This window comes from Triturus cristatus, chromosome 3_2 (genome assembly GCF_964204655.1).
Source record: "Triturus cristatus chromosome 3_2, aTriCri1.1, whole genome shotgun sequence".
NCBI lineage: Eukaryota > Metazoa > Chordata > Amphibia > Caudata > Salamandridae > Triturus > Triturus cristatus.
Genome location: NC_140584.1, coordinates 811,495,109 through 811,509,507, shown reverse-complemented (window position 1 = coordinate 811,509,507; position 14,399 = coordinate 811,495,109). Strand labels below are relative to the sequence as shown.

At 45.2% G+C, this 14,399-nt stretch overlaps 1 protein-coding gene across 1 annotated transcript in view; it reads left to right on the top strand.

Moving 5' to 3' along the window:
* The window catches only part of CARF (calcium responsive transcription factor), a 360,952-nt gene that overhangs the window by 104,245 nt on the left and 242,308 nt on the right, over positions 1 to 14,399 (top strand). The gene's annotated exons all lie outside the window — the stretch shown is intronic.

Below are 14,399 nucleotides of genomic sequence, written 5' to 3'. Positions count from 1 at the left end.
TAGGAGACAATACTATGGTTAAAATAGAAATACACAAAAGACAGGACATAAATACTGTTTTTGTGCAGAAGAGGTGTGAGTATAAGACTGGGAATGAAGAGTAGACAGAACTCAACAGCTAGTTGTAATTTGGATTATGAGTTGTTAATGTGCAACTTCAGAACCTAAATCTTGAGCATGCATCAGAAAACAATGTCTCAACTCCTATCGCCACTTCCACCAGCCCGCCAGACACTTACACTCTGCCTATCTCTTTCACACACACACCCCGCATCCGCAGAAGTAGTACAGGAGGGCTAGCATTCTCACTCCATGCATCCAAAACATGGCATGACCTCCCTCGACACCAGGAGGTTTGAGGATTCTCTTGTATTGCAGAAGACCTCAACATTAGCATACATTAGTTGTACAAAAAGATTCTAATGCAGCTCATTTTCAGTGCTAATTTCACCTGAAACCACAAGTGATAGATGCTCACTCGAGCCATGTTAGGTGCTCTGTTCAATTTAGGCGGTGAATATCTCATTGCGCTTAGCATCACTGTGCCTTCTGTGGTAGCATTTTTGTATGACCGTGTTCAAGTCACCGGCAAATGCACACTGTACGGTGCGTCAGTAACACACAGACAGCCATTATCGATACATATATACTGTGTATAAGGAAATCTGTCCAATCTACCCAGACTTGCATCAACGTCTTTATTTGTTTCACACTTGGACATTTCCTCTTATTCAGGGAAGTCCCTTGAAGTCCTTTCTATCCTTTAGTGTCTGTATCTGGCAGGAATTTCCACTGAAAATCCATGTTCCGCAGGATAGAGTCTGCTGGATTCTCAAGTCCATTCAGACTTGCATCTGATGTACTATTGTGGTAAGTCCTGGAAGTAGGGGTCCGACTCTTCCTAAGGGGAAGAAATGGTGGTTGTCAGAAAACCATCCAGCCTACCTCCAACATCCCTCTTCCGACTTCCTTATTCTGCCATATATTGATGCCTGAGGAGAATGGACCAACCCACTCTCTTTCCCTACCCATCGTAGTGTAAGGTCTTGCCATCACCACCTCTCTGACTGTGGTTTCCCATCGAGCCCTACATGACAGCGACTTACTTTGCTGCATCGGCATGTCCTGATGCTAGAACTCTGCATTCACCATTGCACTAACCGTGGCACTGTGTGTGCAGCAAGTCTCCACTGCCGCAGCCTTCCTAATTGATAGTATGTCAAGTATTCCGCATCCTTGCACATGCTTCTGCTGCTTGCTGTGTATCACTTATGTTCTATCTCGGTGGTGGATTTTGTGTGCTTTTTCAGTTGACCAAAAGAATTAAGTAACTTGTTGCTTAAACATTTGCTTGCATTAGATTTTCATTCCCACATTTACAAGCTGCCCATTTACATTTTAGAAGTCATTGATTGTCCTTTGGAAACTAAACTTTCAGATAATTGTTTATTTTGTACTGTGTTCACTGTGCTTGTTAATGGGCTTTACATTAGGACAGGTCTCAACAAACCCACTGCAGGAAATGTGTCATCCACCAGCCTCCCTAGATTATTCAAATACTTTCTGAATGATGGAGACTTACAGCTTTGAGATCTTTTCCTCAGTAAACACAGATGATCCCACCTTTTATCATCCGCACCATGGAGTAGGCCCGCCTCGTTGCTGACAATGATCATAGAACAAGGGAAGATGCAAGCTCCCCCATCCTGTTCACTTGGCTACAGTACTTATGGAGTGGCAACCTGGAATTGCAAATGGATACAGGGGAAAACAGAGGAAGAAGACCCTCGAGGCATGGAAGGACTTAGCAATACTAGCATCAGCACCACCGTTTAGTCCTCTCGCTCCAGGTGTTTCTGGTCCTATATGACTCCAAAGCTTCGAGGCTTCTGATTTGGAACTTGACCCTCAGAAAATAACCACGGATAGACGGCAAGCTGTTTTGTCTGTAAGAATCTTCTATTCATTGTGATCTAATTATATATAAAGTAGTAAATGCCCATTAGATACCCCGAATTCCAAAAAGAAGCCAAATTCAGCAAGATAGTAAAAACACATGCACTCCAAAAACTTGAAGTACCTAACCGTCCTTTTACATTCTGTGAGCCCCATGGTACGCAACACACAACCAATCAGTGTTTGCAGGCAAAAGATTCCCAGTGCCAAAACGAAACGAAACCCCGTTTACAAGCCAGTGGCAGGTGACCACCAACAATGGGCAGGTAACAGAGGGCATTTGTATGTCTGAGCCTTTCAGAAGTAACAGCGAATGTTCACTAGCTATGTTCATTTTCAGTGGAATATTCAGTGAATGAAAGGCAAGCAGGAACTTTGGCACAGTCTTCTTTCCCTGTCTACACTTTGTGCTGTATTTACCGCAGATAGACTGTGGGTCACTCGCTGGTGTTTTCGAACAGTCACGACCAATCACCAAAAGGAAAAAAGTCTCTCATCTCGTTTTGGATTCAACCCAGATCTCTTTACTTGGGTGAGTGTTTGATTTGTTCCGCATTCCGTCCACCATTTGTGTGTCTTTTACTTCCTCATCCCGTTTTTAGTCAGTGGTGACAGATCCAGTTGAGGGTTCAAGTCACTTCACCATTATGGCAGGGGCATAAAGCAAGCATCTATGGTGCAGGTGGGGTGCCCAGATTTCAGCGGTTCTGCTTTCAGCTTAATGATTAAGAACAACTGTAAGATATGGAAATCTCAGGGGCGGCTCATTACACTCTGCAGGGGCCCCCAGCATTTTGTGTTTCGCAACTGCATTAAGGCCCTGTACAACCAGTCAGTTGTGGCCATGATGTCTATCCCATCGCGAACACACAGGAACCTTTAACTGCAAGCCTGTCACTGCAAAGGATGGGATCCTCAAATAAAGGACAACTATAGTTGGGTCCCTCACCCGTTTTAAGTGTGGATAATTTGAGCCTAGAGCAAATGAGTCAACAGTTATAGAATCATTTCAACTGGCCTGGAAAGAGGGGATGCTGGCAGCTCCAACTGGTGAAATCTGTATAGCTAAGATAAAACTAGACCGCCTTTAATCCCCGACTGAGTTGCCGGGCAGACGCTTCGCCAGTCAGGGAAAATAAATGAGGAAGGGGCTGCTGAACTGCTAGAACCCAAGGTGTCAATGTAGGAGTCGAGTTGCCTAACTTGTGAAAACCAAATTGAGCAATTATAACTGCCTTAAAAAAGGTGCTTAGACTGTATATTCATAATGCCAAATACAGACTAGAGAATGACAGCTTCACAAGCAATAGGGAACTTTCCTGAAATACAGGAAGCATGGTCAGCTTCAAGCAGGTAATGAGATAGTCCTAACTCAGAAGGGAATCAAGTGTAGCAATGCAGGTATTTGAAGAGAATCTGAAAGAGTACAACAAATAAAGGCCAAAATGAAGAAAAGAAAAGTCATGAGAAAGAGTGAGCATATTATGTATATCAACACTTCATCATAATCTAATATTTTATTGTGCTAGTGAATAACCCAGGCCTGATTATGAGTTTGGTGGATGGAGTATATACCTTCGCCATGGGGTAGTACTTTACTCCCACTATGATGAGTGTAATCCGCCTGCCAGATTTAGAGATGGCAGCCAGCTCAGCAGAGATCCCTCTATTTCGAGGAACCATTGTCATGGCAGTTCCTGTAAATGCATTGAAAGTTTGACAGACTGATTTGTAAACATCACCTAGCTGTATGTCAAACTTTAAACCTATTTTTTCATTTTCAAAACACAAAACCCGAAAGTGTGATTTTGTGTTTGGAAAAAAAACTGTGAACGCCCCCCCCCCCCCCCCCACCAACCCCCACAGTTTTCTTCCATTACGTGGGGGTCATTACTATCCTCACCGTCTTCACCTTATTATGCTTGTGTGCAAAAGAAGAGATTGTATCCAGATTATTATTTCTTCTCTGAATAATGGATAATAAGCCCGGCTCCCTCACTAACGTGGACGTCTCTGGGCTTCTTCTCTTTAGGAGTCGCCTTCATCAGTACTGCGAACAGTTTCACAGAAACATTATTGTTACAATGCATGTACCATCTTTTGCTGGAATACAGTTGTTTGTGGTCTTCTAAACATTTCAGTCCTATGCGTCACTACCTTATTAAAGACACAACCTCACCATTCTTGTTTAGTCTGCTTTCTAGGTCGAGCATTCAAGACCTCTTGTATATACCTTAGTATATACTTTTTTGTGGCTTACAGCATGACTACTGCTTTTCATTTGTTTGTTTCACTGTCCTTTAAAAATCCTTGCTGTTCCTTTGGGGGTCTATTTTATCCTGGTTTCCTGCTCCTGTTTGGTGGGTGTGTTTTCACCTTGGCGCCGGTAGCTGCTTGCATTACATCTTTGCTCTGCCCCCTCCTTTCCGCACCTCCCGCTCCATTGCTTGTGTATATTTTGTAGACTTTACTCATTCATACATGCCAACATTTCAGAAGAGCAAAGTGGAAGATTCGTTAAAAAAAAATCGGGAGAATGGGGCCTTGAATCGGGTTACTGTCATGTATGGGCCTTGGAAGTGTGCTGCTGCAGGATCGGACATTAGAAACGCAAATGGGCGTTTTTTTCTTACCTTTCAGAAGCATGGTGCGCAATGGCAGGCAGAGAGAGGGTGATGCAAGTGTTCTGCACTCACTGGCCTGGCAGGTTGCTGGCAGTGCATATACCCCCCCCCCCCCCACACACACACACCTGTGTGGCAGCCCAGGCACACACACACAGCCGCCCCTGAGTACTTCACAGGTCTTTTAAAGACCATTCGCTTGTTAATGAGGCTTTGTTGGTTTTTCACCCCTTCTAGAGCCCCCGCATCGCCACTCTGACAATTGCTGTTAGAGTTAGCACGTTACACAATACCAAGCCCGGTGAGCTGAAACCCCGAGGAATCTTGCTTGCAGGAATCGGGAGGCGGGAGACTAAACCTTGAAATCGGTAGTCTCCCGCCTGAATCGGGAGGGTTGGCATGTATGCTCATTACTCGTGATGTTTGCTGTATAACTTACACAGCAAACATTTTCGGGGCTCGGCTAGTGGATGGGTTCTACGACCTGAGCCTGACTATTGGCTCAGCTCGTGCTCGCCGCGCCCACCTCGAACGGCAGCGCTGCGTGAGATGTATTACAGTAAACCGAGATATAGGCGTGGCCAATGTAAATCCGTTTCTTAGACCCGACAAGCATGTTCGCTCGTGCGATTACTTTAGATCTTGTGTGATTACTTTTGTCTAGGAAAGTCTTTGCATCAGTTGCTCCAAGACTGCAGTAAAGGTGGAAGCACCGTGTCTCGGTGTGCTCTTCATTCTGTCTGTTTCGCGTCTCGGCAGCCTGTGTTTGGCACTGGCGCTCGCACACTCCTCGCCAGGCCCAGCCTCAGACTGATGAGGTTTAGTTGGGTGTTATCTTGTGCTCCGTGTCGGTTGGTGTATTAGAGGGCATATGGCAATGCCAAACTTATAGATAGATAAGTTCTATTTATACTTTTTGTTCTATAGTACAATATATCTGTGCCGGACCGCCGGGTTTGAGATTCGAATACGGGTCAGGCATGGGCAGGCCGATACTCTTCATGTGGCATTGCACAGATGGTTGTCACCATTACGCAGGCTACCGTTTAGCAGCACTGTATTCCTATATTAGAGAGGCGGTGCAGTAGTAGGGCATAGCGCTGATGAAATAAAGCTTGTCTGCGCGCTGCTGGCTGAAGCTCTTCTGTATACGTAACAAGTGCACCACCCCACATACAAAAGATTCCCAACGTCTGCTTTCAGTGTGTACTAGGATCAGGGCACAAGTCGAGGGTCCACGCGGGTACACGGCGTCCACCCACTAGTTTCACACGGTGGACGCCGTCCACCCTGCTAAGAAGTTGGGCCCCACAGAAATATGTTGAACTTGCCCCAGTGTAATTTTTGAGACACTGGGACACTTTCATCAGCTCCTGCTTTCGATTCCGAGCAACACCGTGCAGGCAGCGAGGGGGCTTTTTTTCACCTCCAGCTGGGCAACGATAACGACCGAAGTTAAGAGGCCACTAGGCCTCCTTTTGATCAAGTAAGACTGGAGGTGTCCTGGAACCTCACAAATGCAAATGCACCGGTGAGGAAACAAAGGCACACAGCTTGTTATCTCTTCACAGGTACTTAAGAGATGCATGCTTTTTACTTTGTTGTATATAAGTGCATGCACTGTAAGAATGTCAGATAGGTTGATCTGTCTCAGTATTTACACAAATAACAATTTAAATAGCACTATTTTATTTCTTTTATAGCCTACTCATCCCAATGCAGAGTGTTAGAGCGCTTTACATAACATACACATTATCCATTCCAAATAAATCATGTAAGTGTGTAAATTAATGTACAAGATGTGTTACATGAGACAGTCGGGGTTGCAAGGTGTAGGAGTCAAATACCCTTCATAGCTCACTGTGGTCTACTAAAAGGATTACAATGTATTCACACAACGCCAACAGCGACGGACCACAAGTGTTTGCACCTCAATTCAATCCAGTGAAGTTTAGTGTTCTGTGCATGCGCTTCCGGCACTTGCCGCCGTTCAGTGTCACTGGAGACCAGAGAACAGGAAATTCTTCGAAAGGAATGGGCACCAGGAAATAAAAGTCTTTCAATTTTGCAAGTTTGAGTCCATCATCTTCCTTTATTTTTACAGAAAATTGCACAAGAATTTTTTTTTTAATCAGCCAGCGCTTTTCGTTTTTGGATGCCTAGGAACTTTATCAGGGCTTAAAAAGTAGTGTAGCGTGTTCACAGTATTTATAGAGTATTTGTTATGGTACCATCCTATGGTAATCATCCTATCGCGTGGTTATATTCTTCCCGTCCACAGATGGTGTAAAGGGCCCAAATCATGCCCCTGCTCGAGACCCAAGTCCTGTAAGTAAACAAAAAGTATCCTGCGGTCTATGTTTGACCGCAGGATACTTTTAGACAAGCACCTGTCACCTTTAGTAAACAGTGTCCCTTCTCCACTGTATAGGTCTTATAAAGTTATTAGTAGAAACAGCAGCAATCAACCTTTCATCCGCACACAGTTTAATTTGGTATCCGTAACATATGTTATCAGACAGCTAAGAGTTGGGGAAACCTTGTTTGAGGCGATGTACAAAAGTATCTCACATGCCATGTCCAATGATGGTAAAGAATACCTTTTATACCTGTGTCTTTAATATACTGGTACCCCGTTCCATTTTTCGTCATAGTGTATTGCATCGGGGTAGTATTTAGTATTGCAAATACATAATGCTTCAGGGGCAAACTCGGAAGTAACAGAATATTTAATGAGTGCCTCTTCTGAATTGCCTTTTAGACCTATAGTTTTTCATTTAGTTTGTTTGGGAAATATGTTGTTGAATGCAATGCACCACATTGCTTTCTAGTTTTAAAAAGTGCTTGAGACCGTGTCGTTTGGTGGTCTTACCAAATGCCTTCAGGAGTGCTGGCATCACCCGCAATACCTGTCCGTTATTTTTGCCCGCCATTTTAAAATTTCACAAGCTGCCACTGCTTCTGCTCCCGTCCGATAGTCCCTGAACCTAGCTTCTGTTTGCAGGATGCTTGGGAGAGATGAGCCCTGGTGCCCTCCCATTCACCAACAACCCGCCCACCGTTCACCACCCCACACACCGAAAGGGAAACATTTTTCACGGACACTGGTCAAAATACCTTGTTCCCAAGATACATTTAACAGTGCAGAATGTTCACCTCTTTTACATCTTTAACCAATTCTTAGCAACTCACCCTTGTCTTAAAAAAAATTGAATGGACCCATACACTAGCACTTAAGGGCCAATGCGAAATCTGATGGAATGCCACATTCAGGGACATTGTTTCAGAAATTGGAAGCTATAAAGTGCAAACCACAGAGGGACGCTGGCGACCTTTACATCTTCTGTGGTTTGTTTTCTCTTATCATGTGGAACTCTTTGTCGATTTTGTACCTTAAAAAGCAAGTAAGAATGACTCCAGTCCTTCCAAGAAAAAAAGTTTTCCTGTGCCTTTTTTTAATAGCATCTGGGTGTGAGAAAGATGATTAACCAATCCCTTATGGTTCAATTTTTTATTTTATTTAGTGCAGGCAGGAAGGCAATTAAACTCCCACTCATCGAGACTCGTTCGCCTCCAGGGGAAGAGGTATATATGATGCTCATGTAATGTTTAACCCTCATTGCCATTTGAACCTGCATATGTATCTTCGTTTTGTATGTATGTGAAAGTGAACCATAAAATTTCAATAAACAAAGTTTAAAAAAAAAAATAAACTCCCACTCATACCCATCTACAACCAGTGGCCGGTGAGGAAAAGACTTATACTTGCTACCCAGCACCCCGTTCTCGTACGCACCCCGTCCCATCACGTCTTGCCTTTCAAAGATTTAATGTGAGGTATGCTATGCATAGTTAGTGTCTCAAACTCCCCAGTATGCCGACCCATCCATCAGGATCCCCAAGTGTCTCGACTAGTCCTTTTGCTTAACTACTGCCAGTTTGCTGCGATTAGTCAAATCACTTATATCTGCTACCCTTTGTAGTTTAAGATATTTAGAACATAATGGCTCTTTAAGCTCTTGTGCCAGAAACGCTATGCAGGGTGACAATACTTCTCGAATTGTTCGTTCCTTTGGTCCAGTACTTCTAAGAGTTTTTCCATGCCTTACAGTTACGATATCTTGTAAAGCCAGCTGTGATGTACTCATACTATCCCTATGTCCCACTGAGCTTGATTGTCTAGGAACGTACAGTGTGAGTGCTGACCAATTATTTAAAGCACCTTAAAACAAACTACAAGGTCAGCTCTCGCAGTGTGCAAGTCAATGGAGCTCACTTTTTAGGTCTCGCCTGACCCAGCGCACATGCGTTGCACTGCGAGACATTAAGTAAGGGCTTTTGAGCTCTGAACACACGCGTGAGCTTTTTTCTTTTCTTAGCCCGCAATTGGCTTGTGCATGTGTCTTTTGTAAAAACATAGCACGCAATTGGTGCAAGGCGGGTGATTGTCCCGCCTTGTGTGGTCGATGGCCTAGGGTCCGCGGGAGCGAGCTTTAACCCCATCTGTTTCCAATTATCGCGTTAGCGGTAATTGCAAACAGATGGTGGTCGCGTTTTTTTCTTGTTAAACTCTGTGCTTGTTTTCCCTGTTACTGCTGTCACTTTCAGTCTCCTCACTAGCGCATGAAAAGCCTATGCGTATATGTACATTTTCCAAGTTCGGATTACATAACATTTTTAAATCTCACCTCATTAAATACTGGCGTGTGTGCCACCACAGCATCATGCAGCGCCACCCGAGCAACCACAGCATCACTCAGCGCCACAACAGCATCATTCAGCGCTACCACAGCATCACGCAGCGCCACCACAGCATCACACAGCGCCACCACAGCGTCACTCAGTGCCACCACAGTGTCACTCAGTGCCACCACGGTGTCACTCAGTGCCACCACAGTGTCACTCAGCGCCAACACAGTGTCACTCAGCGCCAACACAGCGTCACTCAGCGCTGCCACAGCGTCACTCAACGCCACCACAGCATCACTCAACGCCACCACAGCATCACTCACCGTCACCACAGCATCACTCCGCAGCATCACTCAGTGCCACCACATCACTCAGCGCCACCACAGCATCACGCAGCGCTACCACAGCATCACTCAGCGCCACCACAGCATCACTCAGCGCCACCACTCACTCAGCGCCACCACAGCATCACTCAGCGCCACCACAACATCCCTCAGCGCCACCACAGCATCACGCAGCACCACCGCAGCATCATGCAGCGCCACCACAGCATCACTCAGCGCACTCACAGCATCAGTAAGCGCACCACAGCATCACTCAGCGCACCACTGCATCACTCATGACCACTGCATCTCAGTGCCACATAATTACACACCACATAATTACACTCTACTCAATGCTACATAAATACACTTAACATAATACCAGCCAGTACCACATAATTACACGTCACATAATTACTCTATTCAATGCAACATAAATACACTCCACATAATAACACTGTGCATCATAATTACACGCCAAATAATTACACTCTACTCAATGCAACATAAATACTCTCCACATAATACCACTCAGTGTGACATAGTTACACGCCACATAATTACTATCTACTCAATGCAAAATAAATACACCCCACATACCACCAAGTGCCACATAATTAGAAGCCACATAATTACACTCTACTCAATGCAACATAAATACACTCCACATACCACTAAGTACCACATAATTACAAGCCACATAATTACACTCTACTCAATGCAACATAAATACACTCCACATAATACCACTTAGTGTCACAAAATTACACGCCACAAAATTACACTCTGCTCAATGCAACACAAATACACTCCATATAATACCACTCAGTGCTACATAATTACACGCCACATATTTACACTCTACTCAATGCAACATAAATACAATCAACATAATGCCACTCAGTACCACATAATTACACGTCGCATAATTACACTATATTCGATGCAACATAAATACACTGCACTGTCGGAGGGATGGTCGGAAACAGAAGCGAGGAGGCCGTATAGGGTGAATACTGTGGTATTTATTTGGGTGGCAAAATAAGAAAAAGGGCTAAACAGAGAATGTTCTTGAAAAATAAGTAAATAAAGCCTATTCCGGCACCGGGGACTTCATGTACTTCTTCCTGGGCAGTTCTTCGTCTGGATTAAAGGTCCAGCTGTCAGGGCGATTGTGGAACATAGATGGGGTCCCGGAATACACTTGAGAAAACAAATGAGAAAGGAGCGGTCAGCATCTCATTCGTGACATTTTCTACCGTCACCACACCAGGTGCAAGAAGTGATGAAAAAATATAGGAGACAGTATTTGATCTTTTCTTTTAAAGGTAAAAGAAAAAAAACGGTTACTCAACCGTGGAACTGCCCCTTGAGTTTCTTCTAAAGGTCTTGGCAGTCTGCTGTCTGTTTTATTATTTTATGGGGTGAGGGCCGTGAGAGGGGTGAGGGCCGTGGTCAAGAGAGGGATGAGGCCAAAGGACAGAGGTAAGAACTAGATACAGAAGCAACCACCACCAAAACGTTTCTCCTGTGTTTGTACCTTCCCTCTGTGCCTGCTCCCTCCCCTCCCCCTTTGTCCCGTGATGTACCGCTAAAAGCCACAACTCTCCAGAGTTGTGGCGGCTAGTGCGTCCTCCGGGGTCCACCAGTCTTCCGTCCACGTTTCAGGAGCCTTGTGGTCTTCCTCGTCAGCGGTTCCGTCTCCGGTGGTTCCAGCGGCGTCGCGTAGTGTCTCGGCGTCTCTCCCCGTAGTTCACATCTCCTCCTTCTGGATTCCTCTTCCGGCCGGACACACCTTCGAGTTCCTCTGTCCCGCTTTTCTGCCGTCCATGACCTGGATTCCGCAATGTGGATTGGTCGTCCATAACATCCGGACCGCCTCCTCCAAGGGCTTCCTCTTCTGGGTTACGGGACGTGCTCTGCGGAAGGGAGAAGTCTTTATTTATTTCCGCGCAGGGACGCTTCATCATCGTCTAATCGGTAAGGCGTCCAAGTTGCCTTAGTTGTGGGTTTGTGATTGTTCAGGTTTTCCATCCCGGGGTCTTCCTCACATCCCCCTTCCCTAACTTTCTTGTGTACAAGAAAAGGGGGGATGGGGTACCTAGACAAGAAATCAACATTGGCCTGTTCTTTCCCTTTTCTGTGCTGTACTGTATATCTAAAGGGTTGAAGGGCCAGGAACCACCGTAATTTCCTAGGATTGTGTCCTTTGTTCCAGGAGAGCCATTCAAGTGGAGCATGATCAGTATATAGTTGGAAAACCCTCCCCTCAAGGTAATAGCGTAGGGCTTCAACAGCCCATTTGATGGCTAGGGCTTCTTTTTCAATAGTTGCGTACCGGGTTTCCCTGGGGAACAGTTTGCGACTGATCTAGAGAATAGGTCGCTCCTGTTGGTTCTTGTCTTGTTGGGACAATACCGCTCCGAGGCCTTGGTCGGATGCATCCGTTTGGAATATGAAGGGCTTTGTATAATCAGGATTGGCTAGAAGAGGTTTGGAGGTAATGAGCTGTTTTAACTGTTGGAATGCCTGTAGGGCTGAAGAAGTGGGATTTCTTAAACACTTTTCTGTGTGAATAGTTTTTTTTAATAGGTCTGTAGCTATGTTTGAAAAACAATTGATGAAACGTCTATAATAACCTAATAAGCCCAAAAAGGCTCTGAGGTCTTTCTTGGTTTTAGGGAAAGGGACTCGGGCAATTGCTGCAACCTTCTCTTCTTGGGGTCGCATACACCCATTCCCCAATAAAAACCCTAGATATTTCACTGATCTAGCAGCTAAGCGGCTTTTGGCCGGATTAATAGTCAATCAGAGCTTGTATTACCCGGGTAAGGTGATGAAGGTGCTCCTCCCAAGAGTTGCTGTGTATGATTGTCGTCCAAGTAGGCTGCTGAATAACTGTGGTGGGGTTGTAATACGATATTCATGAGCCTTTGGAACGTTGAGGGGGCTCCGTGTAACCCAAAGGGTAGTACTTTAAAACAAACCCTGGGGAGTACAGAAAGCTGTTTTCTCTCGATCTTGGAGCCTTAGTGGTACCTGCCAATATCCTTTGCACAAATCTAAGGTGCTAATGTATTGCGCCTTCCCGAGTCTTTCTACCATTTCGTTGACTCTAGGGAGGGGATAAGCATCGAATTGTGAGATCTTGTTTACCTCCCTAAAGTTGATGCAGAAGCGTATGGAGCCGTCAGGCTTAGGCACGAGTACAATAGGGGAACACCATTCGCTTTTAGAGGGTTCAATGATGTCTAAGTGTAACATTTGTGAGATTTTATGGTCTATAGCTGCTCTTCGTGCCTCAGGGACTCGGTAAGGTTTCAGTCGGACGGTTTTCCCTGGTGGGGTATGAATCGCATGTTCTATTAATGGGGTTTTTCCCGGTGTTAAGGAAAACACTTCCTGGGGTGGGGTCAGGGTTTCTCGTAGTTCTTGTCTAAGGGGTTCTGTTAGTTCATCATCTATGCTTTGTTCGTACAGGATATTCTGGGGACCTGACAGGAGGGCAGGAGTGGGGCCCTCCCATTTCTTCAGTAGATTGATATGGAAAATTTATGTGGCATGGGTTGAAGGGTTCATTTCTAGTTTATAGGTGACCGGTGTTACTTTCCCGAGTACTTTAAAGGGACCCTGCCACTGACTTAGAAGGTTGTGTTCTGAGGTTGGACGTAACAGGAGAACCTGATCATCTATCTGTAAGGCCCTATCTTTAGTGGATTTGTCGTATTGCTTCTTTTGTGGTACCTGGGAGTGTTCTAGATTGTTTTCGTACTATCTCCCTGATCTGATTCAAGTGGGTTTTTAATCCGGCCACATACTCCAGGAGGGGTTTCGTGGTGTTCGTCTCTTCTTCCCACTCCTCTCTGGCCATATCCAAAAGGGTACGGGGAGGTCTCCCATACAATAACTCAAAGGGGGAGTATCCCAAACATTTTTGTTGTCCGCACCTTATGGCGAACAGGGCCAAGAGAAGCATATCTTCCCATCTCCGGGCCTCTAAGTTTAACAACTTTCCGTAAGGTGTTTTTTAAAGTGGCGTTGTAACGTTCGACCAGGCCGCCCGTCTGAGGGTGGTAGGCAGTGGTACGGATGTGCTTAATGTGTAGTTGCTGACATACTTGTTTCATCAGTCTAGAAGTGAAGGGTGTGCCCTGATCTGTAAGTATTTCTTGTGGAGACCCTACGCGGGCAAAAATGTTAATCATGGCTTTAGCCACTTGGGTGGTATTGGGTTGCCTAAGAGCCACGGCTTCAGGGAATCTTGTCGCATAGTCCAGAAGGACAAGAACATACCGATATCCGTTACGGGAGGGTAGTAGGGGTCCAATGATGTCCATTCCCACTCTCGAAAAAGGGATATCAATTACGGGTAAGGGTCTCAGAGGAACCCGAGGGGAAATACATTGACTGGTTCTTTGACAGATGGCACATTCTCTACAGTACTTCCTAACTTGTTGGTAAATACCAGGCCAGTAAAACATTTCCAGTATGGATTCTTCAGTTTTTTTCCCCGCCAAAGTGTCCTCCCAACAGGTGACTATGGGCCAAGTATAGGACTTTCTCTCTAAAGGGTTTTGGCACCAGAAGCTGAGTAAGTTTCCCCCCCCCCCCCCCCCCCTTTCTGTATAACAAGCCCTTAGACTCTCTCTGACATACTCGTCTCGATGTCTCAGCGCGGGGACACACCGTTAGGTATAACCATGCGCTCTATAAATGAATAAATAAATAAATATAAAATAAATATGGGTAAAAAACTGGGGACCTACTTGCAGAGGATCTTCTTCTTCTTTTGCCTGTTTCCAGGCTT